Source organism: Canis lupus, chromosome 30, assembly GCF_048164855.1.
Source record: "Canis lupus baileyi chromosome 30, mCanLup2.hap1, whole genome shotgun sequence".
NCBI classification, from domain to species: domain Eukaryota; kingdom Metazoa; phylum Chordata; class Mammalia; order Carnivora; family Canidae; genus Canis; species Canis lupus.
This window is the reverse complement of record NC_132867.1, coordinates 36826025-36848412: the sequence shown is the minus strand read 5'-3', so window position 1 is coordinate 36848412 and position 22388 is coordinate 36826025. Positions and strand designations below refer to the sequence as shown.

The window sequence follows — 22388 nt, the reverse complement described above, 5'->3', positions numbered from 1 at the left end:
GTGAGCTGGCCCCCCCTGCGTCCCCTCCTTGTGACCCCCCTCTGTCCCCACCGGAGCCAGTGCTCAAGAAGAGAAGCAGCTGCGCTAAAATAACTTTGAGTTTTCGAATGGCTTTTCTTTCCTTTAATTCTGTGTATTTGAAAACACAAGAGCCCAGTCACACACACACACACAAAACCCACAACAAAAACAATCTGTGTACTCAACAACCAAGTTTAACATATGCTAACACTTAGCTATATTTTTTTTTCCAGGTTCTTTTGAAAGAAATACAACTTACAAATGGAGTGGATGATTCATTTGTATCACTTCCCAGACCCGTCTCTTGTTTCTCCATTCAGTATCCAGAAGTGGGTGTGTTCCTTCTTCTCACGTGCCTGGGCTCTCTGCTTGCCTGTATGTGCCCCACACCGCACACTCCTCCGCGTGTGTACTCTAGAAACACGTTAAAAGGTTTTTACATGAATATACTGTGATTCCACACATACCCTTCTGCTGTGCGCTTTCCCCTCCAACATTATGTTTTGAGATTTATCCACATCGATACATATAGATAGATACATATACTGATTTTTTGTTCTAAACCGTTTCATAATTTTCTTTGACTCGTAATCTTTTTGATTATTTTTTACTTAAATGTCATTTTTTTTTGAGATGTCCATTTGTTGTTTCTAACTTCATTCGGCTTGTGATGAGAGAACGTGCTATGTGGATATCCATTCTTTGGCATTTGTGGGTTATTTCTTTGGGACCTACTACATAGTCAATTTTTATAAATCTTCCATGTGGGCACAGCAAGAGTGTTGTTGTTCTCTCTCTCTCTCTCTCTCTCTCTCTCTTTGGTGCGGGATTCTTTTATGCCTGTTAGATCTAGCTGGATCAGTGTTTTTCAAATCTGTATGTAATGGATACTTTGAGCAGGTTTATTTTTTATTTTTTATTACTATTATTCGGCCTTCATCCCCTTGTAGATGCATCTCTCTTTACATCTTCACTATCCTGGGTAAACCCAAGAGCTTTCCAGTGTCCTTCAAGCCATTTAAAAGTTGGATCTAGTCTAATTAAAGACTCTTACCTGATTTCATCCCTCTCTCCTGCTTATGGGATATGGAGGGAACGATGGTTCTATTAGTTGTTACCCAGTCTGGTTCTGGCCGTCCAGCATGCGTGGGGTGAGGTATAAGTGAAACGAATTTTCTGGCTGCTTCTGTCTGTCTGATACAGGCTGTTTGGGTGGCAGCCATGTGAGTACGTCAGGGGACCTGCCAGGTTCCCAGGATGAGAGACCCCTTTGGCTTGATTGCTCAAGCTCCCTCAGTGCCCCCTTCACCTGATAGGAAGCTCTACTGATTCCCAAGCCCACTCTGTATAAGCAAGAGGCTTGAAGCCTTGCTGTCTCCTGTGGCATTTCTAGGAAACACATCCTCAACCTGTCCCTCACCCCCTCTGTACATGCCTGGAGCCATGTCAGCCACTTCCTATTAAACACGAGCCCGCAGTGATTCATGTCTCTCTTCAGAATGTGGGGTCCCAGACTCTGTGTTCTCAGCTTTGGGTCCAGTCATCAGATCTCAGGCACCAGGTCAAGTAGCACAAGGCATCCTCAGTCATCTATACTGACTTTTTGGCTGTTTGATCTAACAGTTTTGGAGGAAGTGACCATTTCTCTCTGTGACCTATAATAGATCTTTCTGTTTTTTTTTTTTTTAATAATTCTATTCATGTTTTGCTTATATATTCTGAGGCTTTGTTGTTTGGTGCATGCAGCTTCTGGATTTTTCTATTTTCTTGGTGAATTATTTCCTTTTATCATTCCGGATTGTACATCTTTATTCCAAATAATTAATTTCACCTTAAAATCTACTTTTTCTTGAAATTAAAATTGTTTCAGCTTTCTTTTTGTTGGTGGTCGAGCTGCTGCTTTCTTGGTTTACCAGTTGTGTCTTTTTTTTTTAAGTTTACTTATTTATTGTGCAATATCTGCATAACTTGGGGCTTGAACTCGACACATGTTCTACAAACTGAGCCAGCCAGGCGCTCCCAGGTGTATCTTCTTTAACACATTTATCTTTAACTTTTCTGTTTGGTTATGTTTTAAAAAGTCTGCCAGAAACAGAATACAACTGGTTTTAAAAGGTGCCCTAAATGAGAATATTTCTGTTTGACTAGTGAGTTTCATGTGTATATTTATAATATTACTCTAGCATCTATTTATTTTTTACTACTGTTAACTTATTCTGTGCTTTTCTTTTTTTTTTAAGATTTTATTTATTTATTCATGAGAGATACACAGAGAGAGGCAGAGACACAGGCAGAGTAAGAAGCAAGCTCCCTGCAGGAGCATGATATGAGATTCGATCCCAGGATCCCGGGATCATGACATGAGCCAAAGGCAGATGTTCAACCACTGAGCCACCCAGGTGTGCCTATGCTTTTCTGTTTTTACTCCTCTAATCACTTTATCAGATGTCTTTAATTCCTCCCCCTGCCTACAGGTTTTGGAAGGTTTGGGCTCCTGCTACCATGTTAGGATTATTCCTCACCCAACAAAGTCAACAGTCCAGCCCTGTATCTGTCCTCTTCCCACACAGTCCCAGACTCTGGACTCCCAGCCCCTCCTTCCATCTGCCCTGTGACCACTGCCCCATGCCAATCCCCCAGACCATTGTTCTAACTGTATCAGTGTTTATCTGCTTCTCTCAATTGCTGACTGATTTTGTTTACCTTTGGTTCTTAAGTGTATTTGTTTTTACCTTCTGGTTTAATTTCCTTGTTACTACAGACATACGTTGGTAGTTCTTTAATGAAAGATATATGAGTGGAAAAATCTTTCTTTGGACTTCACCTCCATATTTCATCCATTTGCCCTCCCTCTTGAATGATCATTTTGCATGGCCAAACCTGAGGTTACCAGTTCTCCTCCTTCAGCACTTTGAAGGTTTGTCACTGGGGAGAAGCTTGTACCCTTTGCACTGCCTCCTTTGTAGCTAGTCTCTTTCCTGTCCTCTGGCCACTTTTTTTTTTAAAGATAGATTTATTTATCTATTAATTAGTATTATATATAGAGAGAGAACGTGTGTGTGAGAGACAGTGTGTGTGGAGGGCAGGGGGAGAAGATCTCAAGCAGACTCTCTGATGAGCACAGATTAGATCCTACATCTCATGAGACCATAAGCTGAAGTCACAAGTCAGATGCTTAACCAACTGAGCCACCCAGGCACCTCATGTCCTCTGGCCACTTTTAATGCTTGGTCTTTCATGTCTTGTCACAATAGGGCTAAATGGAGATTTGATTATATTTATTTGGGACAGGACTCTTTTTTAAAAAAAAATTTATTCTGCAGTCACATTTCTTTCTTCCAATCTGGTTGTGATTTCTCCCTAAGTATCCCTTTTGAATATTTTTTAATCCCCTGTCTTCACTACTCACTTACTACGGAAATCCTAATAGGCTTAGACATCACTTTCTAGCCTTCATGCCCTTTACCATATGTCTCACTCCCTCTCTTGACTTCTTTCTAGGTAGTTCACTGATTCTTCTCATCGTTTGTGAATAAGTAATTTTTAAAATTGTCTAACAAGTTTTTCACTTCTGTAAGTGTCTTCAGTTATTTCAATTATTATTCAATTATTTTAATTACATTGTCTTCAATTATTATTGCTCTGCCTGTTACTGGTTTACTGTTATACTGTTTTTCATCAAAAAGTAATTACTGAAAAAAGTATTTTAAACTCATTTTATGGACTCTTTTGGTTTGATTTTTTTCCCACAGTGTTTGTGAAGCTAATTCCTCCTTTTACATTTGTCACATCTACTAAACTCTACTCATTTTATTTTTTTCTTCGTGTACTTTGTAGTCGTTGCTTGTGATCTCATCTTCAGTGGGTGTTAGTTTTTCTTTGTAAGTTTACTGTACCCTAAAATGTGAAAATGTGAAATTGTCCCTGCAATGTAGGTTTTCTGTTTACTTCTGCCAGAGCCCTGAGAGTATTGATCATTATGAGTCAGTCTATCTATCTATCATCTATCTATCTATCTATCTATCTATCTATCTATCTATCTATCTCTTCACCTATGCTGGTATGTACTATACAGATAATAGAAATGAGTTCTCACAGATGATTTTTTTTTTCTGCATCTGGCTTTAGGCACACAACAAACTTTCTTCCTAGGGAGGGTTCTAATTCCCCACTCTACTGCTTCCTCTGGGCCATAACTTTGTCTTTGGTTCTTACTTGGGCCTAAGAACCCCACTCAAAGTCCTTAGGATCTATATTTGTGACCCAAATTCCTATGGCTTATTGTGATTTCAGCTAGCATTTAACCACTCTTGCTTTAATATCTGTCTTTGATTCTGGATCTTGAGAATTTCTTTCTCTTTTGGCTGTTATATTTATTGTTTTTCTGGATAATGAGTGTGGATGGTTATCTTTTCCATAGGATTTTAATGTGTTTGTAATGGGAATAGGGCCTGATTGTCTCAGGTGAGTCTGCCATGTGATGGCCTATGGTTGCTTTTCCAGAAGAATATTTATTATTTATTGTATTTATAGCTAAGTCCAGGGACAGAGCAGACATTAAGTAAGAAAAAATCATTAAAAAAATCTTTTTGGATGACAGGGAGGCATATTGACCATTCAAAGATGATTTTCTTTTCATTTTGCTTAGAGAGAGAGAGAGCGCGCATGCATGTAAGTGTGAGCAAGTGGGGGGAATGGCAGGGGGAAGGGAGAGATATAAACTTAAGCAGACTCTTTGCTGAGTACAGAACCTAATGTGGGGCTTTATCTCACAACTCTGAGATCATGACCTGAGCCAAAATCAAGAGTCAGATGCTTAACTGACTGGGCCAACCAGGTGCCCCAAGATGATTTTCTTCATATAATATCTGTTACTGGTGTTGAAAACATTGGATAGTATAGATAGTTTTTGATAGTTAAAAAAAGTGGACAGAAGTGGGGAGGAAGATAATAAAAATTATGTCATTCATTTGGTGGGAAAAACTGAGGATTCAGGAAGAGATTACATTTGCAATTATGTGCAAAAGGAAGTTGGGAGGACAGATAGGGAAAATGATTTCATGTAATAAGCATTGAACATTTATTATTATTATTATTATTATTATTATTATTATTAAGAACACTTAATAGAGATCTACCCTCTTAAATACTTTTCACTAGTTAACTGTAGGTATAATGGGAAGATTGTCTTAAGGGGAACCAAAGCAGAATCTTCATTGGGAATTGAGGAAGAAGAGGTCAGATCTTCTGTAATAAGTATACTCTCCAGTTAACATTTCAGACTTGCAATAAGAAAGCAAATGGATTATAACTCTTGTAGTGGCATAAAACTAATAGCAATTCCATGAGGGTTTTAAAATTGGTCCTATTCAAGATTACCCTACCAGAGAAGGGTTTTTGAATGTGGTCTAGAGTGTTCTTTAGGACCCAGCACGGACATGTGAATTGGATTAGTACTTAGACAGGATACAATAATAATACTCATAATGCATAAATTAAGAAAGTGATAAAAGAGTTAACATTTATTTGAATATTTTTGGAAAGACAGTCTCCAATGGCTCTAGAGAGAAATGTGCATGCCTTGATAGGGAATTTTATTGTTTTGTGTTTTGATTTGCTCATTATAGTAATGTATATTCATTTGAAACTTCTTTTAATTTAAAAGATCTGTAGGAATATTAAAAGAAATTTAAAAAATTTGCACTGCCCCAATTATACCATCTGTATGCACCTGTTTCCATTTTGTTTCATATCATATTTGTGTATTGTCTTTCCTGGTTGTTATCCTAGTGTATATAATATTTTGCATTTCCTCCCACTTATTTTATAAAAAATATTTGCAGGTACCTAATGAAATTATCATAATTTTGTGGAGATTTTAGAAAGGAGACATGGGATGACTAAAATTATAAAAGGGAGGCAAGAATATTAAAATATTACCTATTCTGTAATTTCACAGCATTTCTGCAAATGAAAAATTTTAACACCAAAAAAAGAAAAACCCAAAAAACAAAAACAATGTATATACCTTGATCTTTGAACAACACAGGTTTGAAATACACAGATGCTCTTGTACGTGGATTTTTTTGATACAGTACAGGTCAACTGTAGGCTATTAGCAGTTAGGTTTTGGTGAGTCAACAGTTAGTTACCCATGGACTCCAACTGTGCCGGGGATGGGTGTCCCAATCCTCTGTTGTCCAAGGGTCAACTGTAATGTAAAAAAAAAAAAAAAAGACTGAATTTCTCTAATTCAGCTTCATGAATAAAATGACTGTTCTTTTACTTTTCTAAGGATGACCAAAAACCTTATCAGAGACCTTCCCCAATCCAAGAATAGGATCACATATTACCTGGGCTAGGTGATGTCTAGAAGAACTTATTGCTGTATGAGTTTGTGATTTTGCTTGCAAAACAGCCGATGAATTCAGTAGAAGCAGAGAGAAAGCTGGCGTTCACATGGAAGACCCCTCCATCCACTGTTGCTCCGTCCAGGTGGAGCTTCTCTGTGAGGTCCCAGGGTCAGAAACCCCAAAGGAAGACTCTGGTTTTTGTCTGTTGGTTTTCATAAAATTTTGTCTGAAAATCCCAGAAAATGTTCAGATAAGGCCTGTTGCTGGAGACCCTTACGTCTATCTCCGTCTGCATTTTTTGTCAAAGAAGGACTCGATCTGGACACGTTTCAGATCTCTTCCTCTGGGACAGAGACCCTCTCAAAGAAAAATTCTTTAGGAGAATAATAATTCATGTTAAACATTGAACGTTTTTTAACTGGCTGAGTTCATAGCGTCTATGTGGGACAGGATTATGCCCGGCCTGTGCTTCTGCCTGCAGTAGGTCTGAATGTGCCCTGCCCCGCTGGAAAAACAGACGGTGGGGTTGTGCTCTCACCCCGGCTGTGGCTAGGGTAACCCATTCTCAGTAGAGTCAGGAAGCTCTTCGGTAACTTTTTGATGTGGTTTATCTTTCACTTCTCAGGAGGAAATTCGTACCAACTGGCGTCATACTTTTTTGAGGACTCTCACCAGATCTTAGAGTTCCAGAAGTGAAAGCCTCCTGTGTTTCATTCAAGAAACTTCCAGCTGCTTAAAGGAGTGGACCGTTAAACACCAAACACTGTTAGGAGTTCAGAGATATTCTCCGAAAGGGCTTGAGAGGAATAGAATGAAAATCGCAAAGTCCACCCGTGAACATGTGACAGAGCATGACTTTCACAGGGTTGTCACTCTGGGCTGCTATTTACAGAATGCGGAAGCATTTGTACCGATAAGGGCGGATTTAATTCCTATAAATACATCAGTTGCTGCTTTTCCAGTCCTTACCACCTTTCCCCTCATTTAAATCAATATTTATCAAAAAACATTTGATTTTCTGATATCTTACGTTTGTACAGCTGTTTTGGTTTCTTCTTCAAAAGTTCCTCCACATTTGCGAGGCAAGTGTCAAAAGTTAAAAATGTAAATTAAATCAAGAAGTAGGAGGTTTATGCCAAGTGCAAAAGAACAGGATGAAAAGCATTCAGGAAGACAATGGAAGTGGCTCAGAGGTCCTTCAAAGCCTTCACAAGTTCCAAACGTTCTTCATAAAATAACTTCCTTTCTACAAAGTGCTTGTTAAGCTTGACTTGTGTGCATTTTTATTTCTTTATGGCTATGAATTTATTTTAAACTTGCTTCTATTAAGACTCTAGAAGCGAACTGCAATCCCTCTCCTTAAAAGTGGTGACAGAAAGCTTGCCCACAGCCATGTGAAGATCATGTTCACAGCAAAGTGCTCACGGAGCATGTCAAGGGAATGAGAAACGTGAGAGTTAAGTAATTCAAGAATTAAAATGAGGGAAATTTCCCTTGTATGGGAATAGTGTTTCCTTGTGATTCTAATCCCCACCGTGTTATCTGTCCTGATTTCTCTGGCTAGGCTTTCATAGTTAAGACTCAAATATCTCTATCTCTCTCTATCTCTATCTATCTATCATCTATCTACCTATCAATCATCATCTATCATCTATCTACCTTACCTACCTATCATCTATTTCTCTATATATACATCTTTGCATCTGTCTATATGACTTTTTCCTACTGAGCATGTCTGTTACACTCATACAGCATTGGATTGCTTCAAAAGTTAGCTTAGTACATTGTCCTTGTCCCTTAAGGGATTTGCCATGATTTTCTTTAGGTTTTACAAAGCTGTAGCCATTTCTAGGCCACAGTATTTCATAGTCAAGCCTTCAGTTAGGATCCCTATCATCGGTGCTACTTGAACATTAGGTTGGATTCTTGGCTGGTCTGACTGTTGTGTTGGGAATTCTGTTGTCTGAGTTGGCTGAGAGTGGGGATGGGGGTCCTTCTGACTAATCCTGGAATCCAGTGATTCTCTGAATTATATGAAATCTGAGTCCCAATGATAAAAGTTGGCGAATCCTGTGTCTGGTGGGTGAGGTGATGGTCTGGCAGACAGTTGTTTCCCTGTAAACTCAATCACAATAACCAAGGGAGAAAAGCAAACAACATACTGTGACAACTGGGAAAATCTTGGAGCCAAGGATTCCCAGGTGGGGTTAGATATGTGGAAGGATTGAAATCCCAGGCCTGCCTTCACTTTGCAATGAGCCATATCAGAGTTTGGAAATTGCCAGGAGTCTCAAATTGATAATCTTGGCTCAGCTCTAGAGGACATTCTATATTAGTGAGTGGTTGTCCAAAAACAGTTGAAACACAAAGAAACAAAAGAAAATAAGCAAAAACTTCTTGGTATATTTCAGCCATAAACATCCCTTAATTGTTTAATTCTACTTCAACTGGTTCTATGATTTTATCCTTTTTAAGATTTCTTATTGTATTTCTTGGGCAAGCACAAGGAGCTCCTCCTGCCTACACTTCACTCATCTCAAGAGGAAGGATGGGTGGTTGACATTATTGAAAATGTCCTACAGTCCTGGCAGGAGAGAGGGAGCCACATATGGCAGGGTCCCCTCTGTACCCCTTCATTGCACTTTGTGGGGCTGCCACCTGTAGCACAGGTGGGGTCTCTGTGACACCACACTAGAGCTGTTCTGAGTCTTGTCCTTCATGGGACATTTTTTTGTCTGACCTACCCTACTGCGAGAGAGAATGAGAACCCAGCTGGGAATTTTATATTTCTATATAGCTGAACATTTCTTCTGGCTTCTGGCCTCCAGGCAAGCCCTTCTGGCTCTGAGGTCGTTAGAACTGCCTTGATGCCCATCCATTCTCCCTGCTAGATATTCTTACTAATTACCTTTGCAGTCTCAATATCTTTTTTAAAAATTTATTTTATTTAAATTTAATTAATTAATATATGTATTATTGGTTTCAGAGGTGGAGTTCAGTGATTCATATAACACCCAGAGCTCATGACATCATGTGCCCTCCTGAATGCCCATCACCCAGTTACCCTAACTCCCACACACCTCCCCTCCAGCAATCCTCAGTTTGTTTCCTGTAGCTCAGAGTCTGTTATGCTTCCCTCTCTGATTTCATCTTGTTTTATTTCTTCTCTTCCCCTATGATCCTGTTTTGTTTCTTAAATGCCGATATGAGTGAGATCATATAATAGTTATCTTTCTCCGATTGACCTATTTCACTTACTATATTGGCACGTTATTGGCAAATGACAAGGTTTCATTTTTTGATGACTGAGTAATATTCCATTGTGTGTATACCACATCTTCTTTATCCATTCATGGGTCAGTGGGCATCTGGGCTCTTTCCACAGTTTGGCTATTGTGGACATTGCTGCTATAAACATTGGGGTGCAGGTGCCCCTTTGAATCACTACATTTGTATCTTTGGGGTAAATATCGAGTAGTGCAATTGTTGGGTTGTTGGGTAGCTCTATTTTCAGCTTCTTGAGGAACCTCCATACTGTTTTCCAGAGTGGCTACACCAGCTTTCATTCCTACCAACAGTATAAGAGGGTACCCCTTTCTCTGCATCCTCATCAACATCTGTCCTTTCCTGACTTGTTACTTGTAGCCATTCTGACTGGTGTGAGGTGCAGTATCTTTGACCCAAGGACAGGATGGGGCGGGGTGGGGGTAGAGGAGTGGGTTTGGTGCCAGCCTGGATCACTGGCTGCTCTAGACCATTCTGTCTCTTGGTGCTTATTCATCTGATGCTTCTCAGTCTTGTTGATGTCTTGTCTTTGATGTTGGACCCCCTGCTCACTGCTTTGGCGTTTTCTTATTTCCCCATCTCCTGTTAGAGACCAGGTGGGCTGTTGCTGACTCTTGACCTGATTGGTCCTGACACCTGCCTATTTCCCCCTGGCTTTGTTACAGGTTTTCCTGCCATGGCCAGCCCTCTGCCATGCATATGAAAACCAGTGTCCCTGTTGGCCGAATGAGCTGGACCCAGTCAGGTGCAGCATGACTTTGTTACCCACACTCACTGCTCAAGTCTGAGACACTTTTCCACCCCCCAGATCCAAGTCTTGCCAGGTGCCAGACTTTCCCCATCACTTCCAGATACTAATTAACAGTCTAATTTTCAAGTATTGAGAGGTTCAGACAAATGTACCAAACAAAAGTCCCTTTCTCATCCATTTTCCAGTCCATGTAAAGATCCTCTGCACTTGGGCTTGTCTCAGAACTGTGATGGCCTCATTGGCTGTCTCCCTGTCTTCCAGCTGTTTCCACTTCTTCCTACACTCCCTCTTCTGTGCCTCCTACCCCACTGATCTTTGCCTCTGGCCCCCTAGGGCTGGAGCAGAAAGAGAGGCTATTGACTTATTGTAGTTGAGGTCCAAGCCCTGGCTCTCCTTCATGTGGCATTGGTGGTGGAGACTTCTGGGCTCCTATAGGGTCATCTGACTACAGCTCTCTGTGGCAACATGGTGCTCCCTATATTTACCTGCTTGTACCACCCTGTCCCCAGATTCTTCACCCTTGGTACACATCCAGTCTCTTTCTCTTAAGGTTCACTTGCCCTCAGAAGCCCAGCAACCTTCTATGGGCTCCATGGCATGAGAGGACACTCAGGCCATCTTACCTCACCCTGGATGGTAGCTCAACACACTCCCACCACGGCCTTACTTACCTGCCCTCAGGGCGCTCTTCACCTGGGGATCAGGCACCTGTCTCTGTACACTGGCAGCTTCAAGCCTTGAATGGTTCTTCTGAAGCTCACTGATTCAGTGTGGCCATGCTCGTGGATTTCCTCACCCAAGTCCCCATTCCCCGTCCAGGTGGAGTGGAGGAGCTGCTGCACCAGGTGTCTTTTCTCTTCCATGGGCCACTTAGTGTCTCCGAGTGTCACATGTGGAACTGTGTATGTGCCCTTCTCTTCCCATCCCTTACTGTTGGTAAACGGAATGGGGGGTGCAGTATTTATACCACATAGAGATCAGCAAACCCTACAAATCAGCATCCTCCCTCTCCGAGTCCAGATTTTAGGGGGGGGGGCTCCCCTCCCTCCTGTGCATAGGGGAGTGTCAGGCTCCCATTCTGACTGTGCATGAATGTCGTGGATCCCCTGATATCAGAGGTCACTGTAACTTCATGTGGGGCCACCTGACGTCCCTGGTCTGCTGAGACTTACTTCAACATCATGAGCATCTGATGCTGTCCATTTCTATTATTTCACACTTATAATGGATAGATTCCTTCCAATTCTAAATGATGTGATTTTATTATTCTTGGTTTTACCTTGCAGTTCTAGTAATTTTCCCCGTACCTATAGAGTTTTCTCCATAGGCATGGACTCTGGGATGTGGTGCTCAGCTTCCCCTCAAGAATGCAGGACCTTGTTTTCTCTGATGCTGAGAATGTCTCTGGAAGATGCCTCTTTGGTGCCAGCTGATGATGCAACCCTGCCCAGGGCAATGCCTCTTTCCCAGGGCAGCCCATGACTAATTCATCATAGCAGTAACAGCTCTGCAGGGAGAAGCAGGTCTAGTAGAATAGACATGGCGTATGTAGGTAGATTTCTAGCAGTATCTGTATCTGTATCATCTGTATCTCTGTCTATATTTTAATGAAATTTAGTTTGAAGAATTGACCCACACAACTGTGGGAGTGGCAGGTCTGAAACCTGTAGGAGGGCCAGCAGGCTGAGTACTTAGGCAAGGGAAAATGTCCCACTCTTGAGTCTGGCGCTTATCAGGCAGGCTGGCAAACTGGACACTCAGAAGGATTTTTATTTTTTTTATTTTTTATTTTTTTTTAAGATTTTATTTATTTATGATAGACAGAGAGAGAGAGAGAGAGAGAGAGAGAGGTAGAGACACAGGCAGGGAGAGGCAGGCTCCATGCCGGGAGCCTGACGTGGGACTCGATCCCGGGTCTCCAGGATCGCGCCCTGGGCCAAAGGCAGGCGCTAAACCACTGAGCCACCCAGGGACCCCTCAGAAGGATTTTTATGTTACAGCCTGGGGTTAAGACTTTCTTTCCTAAGAAACCTCAGTCTGCTCTCTTAAGGCCTTCAAGTGATTGGATGAGGCCCACTGATATTAGGGAGAGCAATCTGCTTTAACCTAGAAGTCAGTAAGTTATAGATAGAACCACATCTACAAAATATCACCACAGCAACACCTAGACTAGGGCTGGACACCAGAGCCTCACAGAGAGCTCACCACACAGCAGGAGTTAAAGGCCAGGCCCCATTGAACTTGACTCCCAGCTCTGAGGGATCAGCCCAGCTCCAGAGGGCCCCAGGGGCTCATCTGAGGCCTTTGTCAGGGCTGGATCACAGTTCACCTTTCCCCCTGCCCAGCCCTGCTTCCTCCACCTGCATCCATGTGTGCTGATCCCAAGAGCATGGCTTGTTGAGTGCCCTGTGTACTTATCTCCAGCTCTGGTTCCACCTCCCTGGGAACCCATCCCACAAAACCAAACCTGGCAAAGTCAGGCCACAGCAGTGGACTGTCATTTCCTGTCCTGCCTTTACTGTCGCGGGTGTGTAATTCACCCTTGCTGTAATTCACACTCACCTTTAAATGACCTCTAACAGCAAGAAATATGACGCTAGCGGACAAAGTATTTAAAATTCAGAAATAATCCCCCCAAACTTGTGTTAAGTTCTTTTCCATATACCATTTAGTGACTAATTAAGTAGTTAACATTTACTGCACTCGCCATGTTCCAAGAACTCTTCGAAGGTCTTTAAATAGCTTATTTAGTCCTCTCAACAGACGTATAAGGTAGCTATTGCTATTGTATCCATTTTATAGATGTGCAGGTGGAGGCAGAGGTAGACTTGCCCAGGGTCACACAGCTTGTCTTCTCACTCGTGATGCTATAAACGTCAAGCAGGAGTGGATGGAGGATACTGATGGGTTTGTCCTGTGTACACACATCCTCAGCCCCAAGGACAGCTGGAGTGTGTTTTCTGGGCCCTGAGCTCCAAGTGGATTGAGAGGAGTGAATTGGTACACAACCAGGGCCTCATTCTTGGCTTCAGAGGGAAGTTCTCCAGAGCAAGTAGCGGGCTGGTGGTGGTAGGAAGGAACAAGAAGACAGTGGTGTTAGAGCAGCTAGCTCCCCTCCAGATCAGATAATTGGTGTCTGCTCTGATTTCCCATGGAAGGGTCTCGAGGCTTTTTGTTTTGGGAGACTGCCTTTTGGTTCTGTTAGATGCTGGTTGATATGATGGGGTGGAGGGTGGGTGGTGTGATTTCTGGGTCTGCCCCTGGTTTGTCCATGCCATGTCTGAAACACCAGTGTGGGGAACACCTGCCGAGAGGCTGCCTGAAATCACATTCTTTTTTTTTTTTTTCTTTTAAAGATTTTATTTATTTATTTTAAGGGAGAGCGAGTGAGCACACACACAAGGGACAGGGGCAGGGGGGAAGCAGGCTCCCTGTGGGGAGCCCGATGTGGGACTCTATCCCAGGACCTGGGATCATGACCTGAGCCGAAGGCAGATGCTTCACAGATTGAGCCACCCAGGCGTCCCTGAAATCACATTCTTGAACTTTCAGGAAGGCCGGTTGGGCTGGCCTGAGATTTTAGGAAGTTAATCCAGAGAGGTGATTAATGAAACTTAGCATTTCCGAGATATCCGGTAAACTAAGAGATTCTTCGGAGAATCTAGGAAAAAGCAAAGACTAGCTTGCGTGTACCCATACATGTGGATTTTTGGCTTTGGGACAGGAGACTTAGTTCTGTCAAGTAATTGATCTGACTGAAATGCTGCTCTGCTCTTTTAGGAAAACCTTTCCACTTTCTCCTGGGTTTGTGGGGCTTGAGAAAGGGCCCCACAATGGAGGTGACATGCAGAATGCTTCGAGGAAGCTTGACTCCCACTTGCCTTCTCTGCTGGTGCAGCAGGGTGTGGCTTTCCCTCCACTCAGGAGACAGCACCATCCATGAAATACTAGAAGCTGGGTCTGAATTCTGAGTTTGAGTCCCTGCCCATCCACTCATCAGCTCTGTGATCTTCATAAGACTCAAGGTCTTTACCAAGAGAATTGAAGATAGTAATAGTCACCTTCCAGGCTCTCTCAATAAATAGGCCCGATGGGGCAGCCCTGGTGGCTCAGTGCTGCCTTCAGCCCAGGGTGTGATCCTGGAGTCCCGGGATCGAGTCCCATGTCAGGCTCCCTGCGTGGGGCCTCCTCCTCCCTCTGCCTCTCTCTCTCTCTCTCTCTGTCTCTCAAGAATAAATAAATAAAATCTTAAAAAAAAAAATGGGCCTGATGATTGGTGCCCCCAAAGGCCTTGGAGTTTGGGCTGATGAACAAGGCGGTTACTGTCCTGCAGAGGAATGGCAGTGGCCTTGCTGTGTTTTCTGGCTCAGGACGTCTTTTTTTTTTTTTTTTTTTTTTTTTGCACAAAGACTGAGATGTTCTATCTACATGAGATAAGAAGAGAGAAGCCCCCCTCCCCACTCCTTTTGTTTAGAGTGTCAGCCTGGAAGGTCTGGTTTGGGGATTGCAAAACCCAGCAGATTCCAGAGGGTGAGGCCAGCAAAGAAAACTGCTGGTACTTAGCTCCTTTCCCAGCAAGAGAAGATTAACAAAATCGCTGAATGAGCTCTGTAATTATACCTCGTGAGTGCTGCAAATTGAAAATGCGAAGAGGTTGCAGGTGAGAAAAGAACACTCTAACGGGGCTGGTTCAACAGGCAGGTGTGTGGGAGGCCCGCGGCTTCGGCAGCTCTGTCACCGTGTTCTGTGTGGTGCAGCCCACCCTGGAAGCAACTTCTGCAGGGGGCCCCGCGCAGGCTGGGGTCGTGGCCCCTGACCAGACGAAGCTGTGGAAACCCCGCTCACCTTGACCAACTTTGTGGGTCAGGCACCCCAGGATGAAACTTCCCATTCTTGGGGTTGAAACAGAGCTCCCCATCTTTGTCATGACTCTCCTCCTCCTCTTGCTTCTTCGCCATCCTCCCTCCCGCCCCACTTCTGGGCCCAGCTGGCCATCAGGCTCTGGCACTCCCTCATCCTGCATCCCGTGGCTGCCCAAGCATCACACCCTGGTGGGGCCATAGCAGCAGTGTGTTGCGGACTCTCCCTCTCTCCAGTCAATGCCTCGGTTATCCTCCCAGAAGCCTCTTGTGAAGTTCTGTGCCACAGATGCTCAGAAATCTCCAGAAAAAGGGGTGAGGGCTGGATAGATGGTCCTCCTGGGCTCCCCCCGGTGGTCTGTGTCCAACATCTGTGATCCACAGAGTGCTAATCATCCAGCTGGTGTGCCCACCATCTCTCCCTCCTTGGGCCCTCTTGCTTCTCCACTTTTCTGGAACATGTGCCTGAGAGACCACCCGATTCTCTCCACACCCCGTCTGAGGCCACTGCCCTGCTCTGAAGGCCTCTCCTCCATGCCTCAGGAGGTGGTAAAGATGGTAAAGACGTTGTTATGCTGTTGATGGAGGCCCAGTCCCACATGGCTCACTCAATCCTCACAGAAAACGTGGCTCCACTGTGCGCCCTGTGTACACGAGGACTGTGCATAGTTTACTTAGTCCTTCTACCTGGATTACACTCCTCTCTTGTCTATAAGAAATCTCTCTCACCTTGTGGTTGCATTTAGGTCCTGCCACCCACCCCAAGCTGAAGCTCTGTCTTCGCCTCCCCTGAGCTATCCCAGTGCTTCTTACGGGAGCCACTACATTGTCCTCTTGTTCTGTATCATAAAACCTCGATCCACAAGCTTACGGTCTTGCGAGGCATGTAGACTCTCCAGGAGTGAGACACACACACCATGGAACTTTCTCATCCTACAAAACCTCAGGGCATGGCTTTGCACATGGGGTGATCGGTTAATTCCTACTGAACGACTCGTTAATGGTGGAGATCATGGAAAATCCTATCTGGAGTGCGTAGCTGTAAAGTGAGAAGTATGTTATAAACCTCACATCGGTGAAGGACATTTGTGGCGAGGCTCATGACTTCTATGTAACATACGTCTGAGGATTTAAAAAGTTTCACTTCCAAATTGTGTCCAGTACAAATAAGGTGATCTTTATGCCAGGCTCCGAAGCTTGTCAGAAGTCAGTGGAGATGGAAAAGCTGGTTTCAGAGCTCCTGCTGGTGAGCTCGTCACTGGTGTGCCAAAGTGTTTGAGCAAAGTCAGGGGGCACAGACCTACTTTCATGGTGAGTTCAAGGCTTTGTGAAATTCTTTACCCTTAAAGGGTACAAGAGAAACCTTCCCTGTTGGTATTTTGTAGGTATTTTGGGCTTTTTATTTTTTAACAGAGCAATAATGGCATATAACATAGAGAATTCTGTACATTGTTCAGTATTTTTTTCTTCCTTTATGCTGGTTGATTTTTGTTAAGAAAGCTTCTACCCTCTTCCCATCTGCCTCTTCCTACTGTATTCAAAATAAAAACATCTGCCTTCTGCAAAGCATCAGGGTGATGCCAACAGGAGGGTTTCACCTAGTAGTGATGATGTGTAATATTCTTTGGGCCCCTGACTCTATTAATGTACATTGTTGTCTTTTTTGGTTCTGTTATGGATTGTCTTGTCACTCAGGAATTTTGCTTTTTTTTTGGTTTATAGTATTGAGATGTTAATACAGTATCCATTAATTTAACTAGCAATTAGTGATTTCCATAGACAACCTCAAGAATGATCATGTGTTATTACCAGTGTTTTGATTTTTCTGTCCTGTGTTAATTTAAAAACACGAAATGGATCTCATTGTTTGCAAAGATGGTATCAATGCCTTTGGCATCTTTAAGATTTGATCCTGTGAGAATATCAAGACAAAAGTCATCATGGTCAGGTTTGTTTCTAAAACAGACTTTGGGATTCTCCTCCCAAAGGTACATGTTGTTAGATGAACTTTCTTAGAAATACATAGTGTCCCTTAACCTGTGGCCCACTTGTCAGCTGTTATGAAATGACTAAATATTTATGTTTTTCTAGTTGAACTAGGAAAAAAAGAACACAAAAAACCTGGTAAATGTACCTTTAACAGAAGGCTCAGTGTAAAAGGGGAGAGAAGTGGTATTTATAGCTGTTTTCTCTTTCTTGATGTCCCCCGCTCTTCAAATGTAGCCTGTTTTCCTTCAAACGTCTCATTTTTACTGGGACCTTGAGGCAGATCACGGTCCCCAGACTGAGAGGCTGCGGAGCTGTTTTGCTGCTGTGGGTTTGGTCTTGGTGGAAACTGGCAGCCACACCTTCCCCTCCAAGGTCAGCCTGATGCTTTCACATGCGAGGGGCAAGGCTGAGAAGAGGGGACAGGCCCTTCCTTCAAGAGCAGTATGGGCTTTGCAAGAGTCTGTGTGTCTGGGCGGGTTGATGTTTCTCTTCATTCTGTTCTCCACACGAGGAAAGAATGGAGAAGAAGCCCTGGAGCCGGAGGTCGATGTAGCATCACCAATGGCAAAACGCTGACCCTAAAGCACAATGAATGAAATGAAATAAACCAAACAACGGCCAACCCAGGCAAACCGAACTGGTAAGAAGCATACGGTTGTGGCCGTTGTGAAGCTCACACGTGATTCATGCAGACCCTTGCTATTTTTTTTTTTTCCAGTTAAACTGCTCTTAGTTTATTTTGGCGACGTTTCTTTATGATGGGGAGCAAAAGGAGACCCTTCAGGGGACTCTGTAAGATTTCAAGCACTGCCTCACTGAGTTCTAAGTCAGAGCAGGAAACACACATGTGCACACAACCAACAGTGTCAGCCTGAAGGAGACAACGATAAACGGCATCATTTTGGGCTATTAATGAGCTTCAGGAAGCAGAGAGCTGATATGGAAGTAATTTAGAGCAGCCAGACCGCTCGTATTTTCTGGGTTTTGAACTCCATCTCCCTAGCATTTGCCCCTCCCAGAAGCGACTCATCACAGGGACTCAGCTACTGGGACAGCAGCTGGCTGGGCTGCCTTGCACAGACTGCCTCTGCCATCCTCTTCTTCCTTTAATATAGTCTCAGGCTCCTTTGTCACTTGGCTTCTGGAGCACAGGTGTATGCCAGGGCCGGCTCCTGCGGGCTTCCTAGAGTGATGGTGCGCATCTCCATCCAAGTCTGCGTGTAGGCACTGCCGTTGGTTCCATGAGTGTGGCCACGGTGGCAACAGTTCTCCACAGAAATTGCCAAATGCTTCATATCCATTTTCCCTTGGAGAGCTGGTGGCTAAACATCCAACAGCATGCCACTTCTTCTGCAGCAGTGGGGTCCCACCCACCTGCCAGAGCTGACCCCACCCACGTGCTGTGGTGTCTGGCCTCTCCTATGTCTCTTCCAGTGGGGACCACCCCTGGTTCCTCTGTCTCAAGAATCTCTAGGTCTACTACTCCACTGGTTCCCTCTATCCTATTCATAAACGTACCATCTTCTTTGCTCATTATCAGTAAACAAAGAACAATAAGCAAAGTGGATCATAAACTTGAGGGGAAGACTTCTTGAGCCCTGATATATCCCGAACTTCTAGCAGTTTCTGAAGCATAGTAGGTACACAACAAGTGTTGGGTGGGTAAAGGCACCGGTGCTTTTTCCTCCAACTTCTCTGCCTTCTTTTCTCTTGGCTGCTCAATTTCTCTTAAAAATAGTTTGCATCTGGAGCACCTGGGTGGCTCAGTTGGTTAAGTGTAGGACTCCTGATTTCAGCTCAGCTCATGATCTTGAGGTCTTGGCATCAAGTCCTTGGGCTCTTCGTTCAGTGAGAGTGCTTGGATTCTCTCTCTCCTGCTCCTACTTCAGCTCATGCCTTCTCTGTCTCAAAAAAAAAAAAAAAAAAAAATCCTGCATTGACTTTCACACATCCTCTCAACCATTCATTTGGAAACCAGCTTGCTTGACCATTCTGCTGCAACACTGTTAGAGGCCCCCATGAGGTTCTGACATGCCAGATCCAATGCCTGTTCTCAATTCGTATGGTGGGTTGAATGAATTTTTCATGCTTATTCATCCCTCTGCAGATCAGATGCTGTGAACTATTTGTGTCTTACTGGACGTCCTTCTTTGGAGTCCATGATGCGGATCTTTTCTAGCTTTCTAATTCTCACTGCTCTTCCCTGTGATCTTAAATGTTTTATTATCTCCTTCAGTGTCCCAAACAGCTCAGGGGCTGCCCTCAATCATATTCTGCGGTGGGGCAGTGGGGGGCATGTCAAACAAAGCAGCGGGTAGTGGGTATTTATCACTGTTCCCTGCAGCCTGGTCTCTCCCACTAGACTCAGCTCATGGGCAAAGCCTGTGCTAGTTACTGCTTAGCTCAGAAGCTGGCACGTGTGGGGGCCTCAGTCAATTGCATGTAGGACAGATGGATGGGTGATGGATGCACGATTGAATAAATGAATGGGTTTGAAAAGTGGGTTGAGTTTAGATAATGGAAGGAGATAAATACCAGTGGACCTTCTCCTGAATTACAGAGATGAACCACTCAATATATCTGAGCTCACACCCTGTGCCCTAAGTGGACATGAAGATGAAAGACACTCTCCTTACAGCACACCTTTAAGTACACCTGTTCACCTTCAGACCATTGCTCACCTGTCTCATCCACCTTGCATGCTCTTTGCTCCATTCCTACCTATCGAATACTAACGGCCCATCCCCAACTCCCCCAGAGAGGCCTTGCTATTCGACAGCGCTAGACAGAATTACCTCTTTTGTACCTCTCCCCCTACTCTGCACCTATTTAACTGTAAGTATTATCCTTCCATCAAACCCTTATATATAAACCCTGTTTATAGAGGGCATGTCCTATGTCATCTCCAGCGCTGGGCACTCAATACATACATCGGTTGCGATAGGTCTCTCATCTTGATAATCGTTCTTCGTTCTCTAAATCCTAGATATAGTGTTTATGCAGGGAGACTTACAGGCTGAGCTAATTTCCAGTGGATCATTTTAAAGTTAGAACCGTGGAGCATATTCAGCATGTCTGAGTTGGATGCAGATGGTAAATGAGTCGAAAGTGACTCTTTTGTACGTAGGTACTATGGTGTATGGGATGTTTTGTGTCTCCAGGCTTGGGTAAGTCTGCTTTTCCCCACCCTGAGTAGTCCTTCATGGACTCCCAGACACTCACAGCATGTTAGTTTCGTCCGCCGGCTACCGCCCTTCATAGGCCTGGGGTGGCTGTCACAGCTCCGAGTGTCACACAGAGGATGGTATCATGTGGCCTTTCTCTATCCGCCTAGAGATGTTTCCCGGAAGTCCTCTGGCTCACTTCCCGCAGGATCCAAGCGCCCATCCCTAAACCAGCCAACCAGGGGCGGGAAGAAGCGGTGCGCATGATAGGATTTACCCGTGAAGCGGCGCTGGGAATGAGCAGGACACCCACAGCTGGGGTTCCTTCTGTAAGGCAGGAAGGGCAGGCCGCCTTTGCCATCTGCGGGGGCAGGGAATGGACAAACTGTGTCCTCCGTGGCCGTGGTCACCGGGACCACGGGGGTGACTACAGCCCTTCTGTCCCCGGCATCTGTCAGTCCGTTTCTTCTCACGAAAGGCTGCCGTTCGCTGTGCTGTCATGGAGGCAGCGCTCCCGGGCATCGAGGTGTGCATCTTCCCGCGAGCCCGCCTCCCCTGTGGTACACGCGCTGCTGCCGACACTGGGCGGCCAGGAAAATCTGTGTGCGCCGAGTGGCTCCTTGTCCAGCGATGAGGGGAACAGAGAGGACACGCAGCCCTCAACATAGTTATGCTTCTGTTCGTCCACCTGGCACGGCCAAAGCACCCCTCCGCGGACTTGCACCGCCTCCCTCTCACCCGCAATGCCCCACTCCTACCCACACTCTCTCACCCGCAATGCCCGTCTCCTACCCATAATACCTCTCTTACCCACAATGCCCGTCTTCCACCCACAATACCTCTCTCACCCACAACACCTGCCCCGTACCCGCACTGCCTCCCTCTTACCCACAATGCCCGTCTCCTACCCACAAGACCTCTCTCGCCCACAATGCCCGTCCCGCACCCGTCCCGCCTCCCTTTTAAGACAATGCCCATCTCCTACCCACAATACCTGTCTCCTACCCGCAATACATCTCTCACCAGCAATGCCCTTCCCGTACCACTTCCCTTTTACCCACAATGCCCGCCGTGTACCTGCACTGCCTCCCTCTCACCCACAATGCCCCTCTCCTACCCACAATACCTCTATCCCCCGCAACGGCCGCCCATCCCGCACCGCCTCCCACTCACCCACAATGCCCCCCTCCTACCCACAATACCTCTTTCCCCCGCAACGGCCGCCCATCCCGCACCGCCTCCCTCTCGCCCACAATGCGGGTTCCAGTTCCCTCGGTACTTCTCTCTTACCCACGGCTTCCGGGTGAGCAAACTGAGGCAGAGAGCGGCTCTGCCAGCTGCTGGGAGGCCAGCTCCGCCCGGAGCTCCCCGTCCAGGGCACTTTCTTTGCCCCAAGGCTGCTTTGGCAAAGGAGGCCTGCCCTTGAGGTGCTCAGAGCTGTTTGGCTTTATTGACTCCTCTCCAGGGGCCACTTTCTAACGACCGCGAACGTTCTCCTGCCTCTGACTGTGGGGAACATGGAGCCTCGGTGAACCCGCGGGTGACGTGCGTCGTGTCCTCGGCTGTGGCGGGGGTGGGGCTGGGGTGGGGGTGGGGCTGGGGTCCTCCCGCGGGTCACGTGGTTCTGGGGCCCGTGCCTCCTGCAGGACCGGGGGCTGCGGGCAGGGTTAAGCCGCGTGCTCTCGCGCCAGAGTTCTCAAATGGCTGTGTGTTTTTTGAGTTCTTGAGTCTGGTTTGCATAATTTTCTGGCTTTTCTGCTTTGATTGGGCCAGCTGTTACCTCACGCGGCTGGTAGCGTGCCTTTCCCTGGCAAAGCTGCTCTCCTCGGACTTCATGACATTTTTTTGGATCCTTTGTGGCTTCTCAGCTGTGTTATGGATAATTTATGTTGTCAGATAAGTGCCCTCTGGATAAATGAAATATTAATAACGCCATAATGCTAATTTAAAAATACCCATTGCACAT

At 45.1% G+C, this 22388-nt stretch overlaps 1 protein-coding gene and 2 long non-coding RNA genes across 12 annotated transcripts in view; 1 reads left to right on the top strand and 2 right to left on the bottom strand.

Moving 5' to 3' along the window:
- The window catches only part of LOC140621671 (uncharacterized), a 63288-nt gene extending 41304 nt beyond the window's left edge, over nt 1-21984 (bottom strand). For 4 of the 9 annotated variants that reach the window (XR_012021442.1, XR_012021444.1, XR_012021449.1 and 1 more), the window contains exons 1-3: nt 21713-21983; nt 6050-6232; nt 281-435 (exon numbers count right to left, since the gene is read on the bottom strand). This is a non-coding gene — a long non-coding RNA (uncharacterized lncRNA). Of the gene's footprint in view, nt 1-280; nt 436-6049; nt 6233-6374; nt 9128-17403; nt 17837-20480; nt 21190-21416; nt 21515-21624; nt 21668-21712 lie in introns of those variants that run through there. The other 5 variants (XR_012021443.1, XR_012021445.1, XR_012021446.1 and 2 more) reach the window with 5 other exon arrangements.
- LOC140621675 (uncharacterized) lies at nt 13061-17394 on the bottom strand. The gene is made up of 2 exons (XR_012021453.1): nt 15031-17394; nt 13061-13470 (listed from the first exon to the last, which is right to left on the bottom strand). It is a non-coding gene; the product is annotated as an uncharacterized lncRNA (long non-coding RNA).
- ERG (ETS transcription factor ERG) overlaps nt 21568-22388 on the top strand; it is a 186024-nt gene continuing 185203 nt past the window's right edge. For both annotated transcript variants that reach the window (XM_072806985.1, XM_072806979.1), the window contains exon 1: nt 21568-21725. The gene's annotated coding sequence lies outside the window, so the exon portion shown is untranslated. The remainder of the gene's footprint in view (nt 21726-22388) is intronic.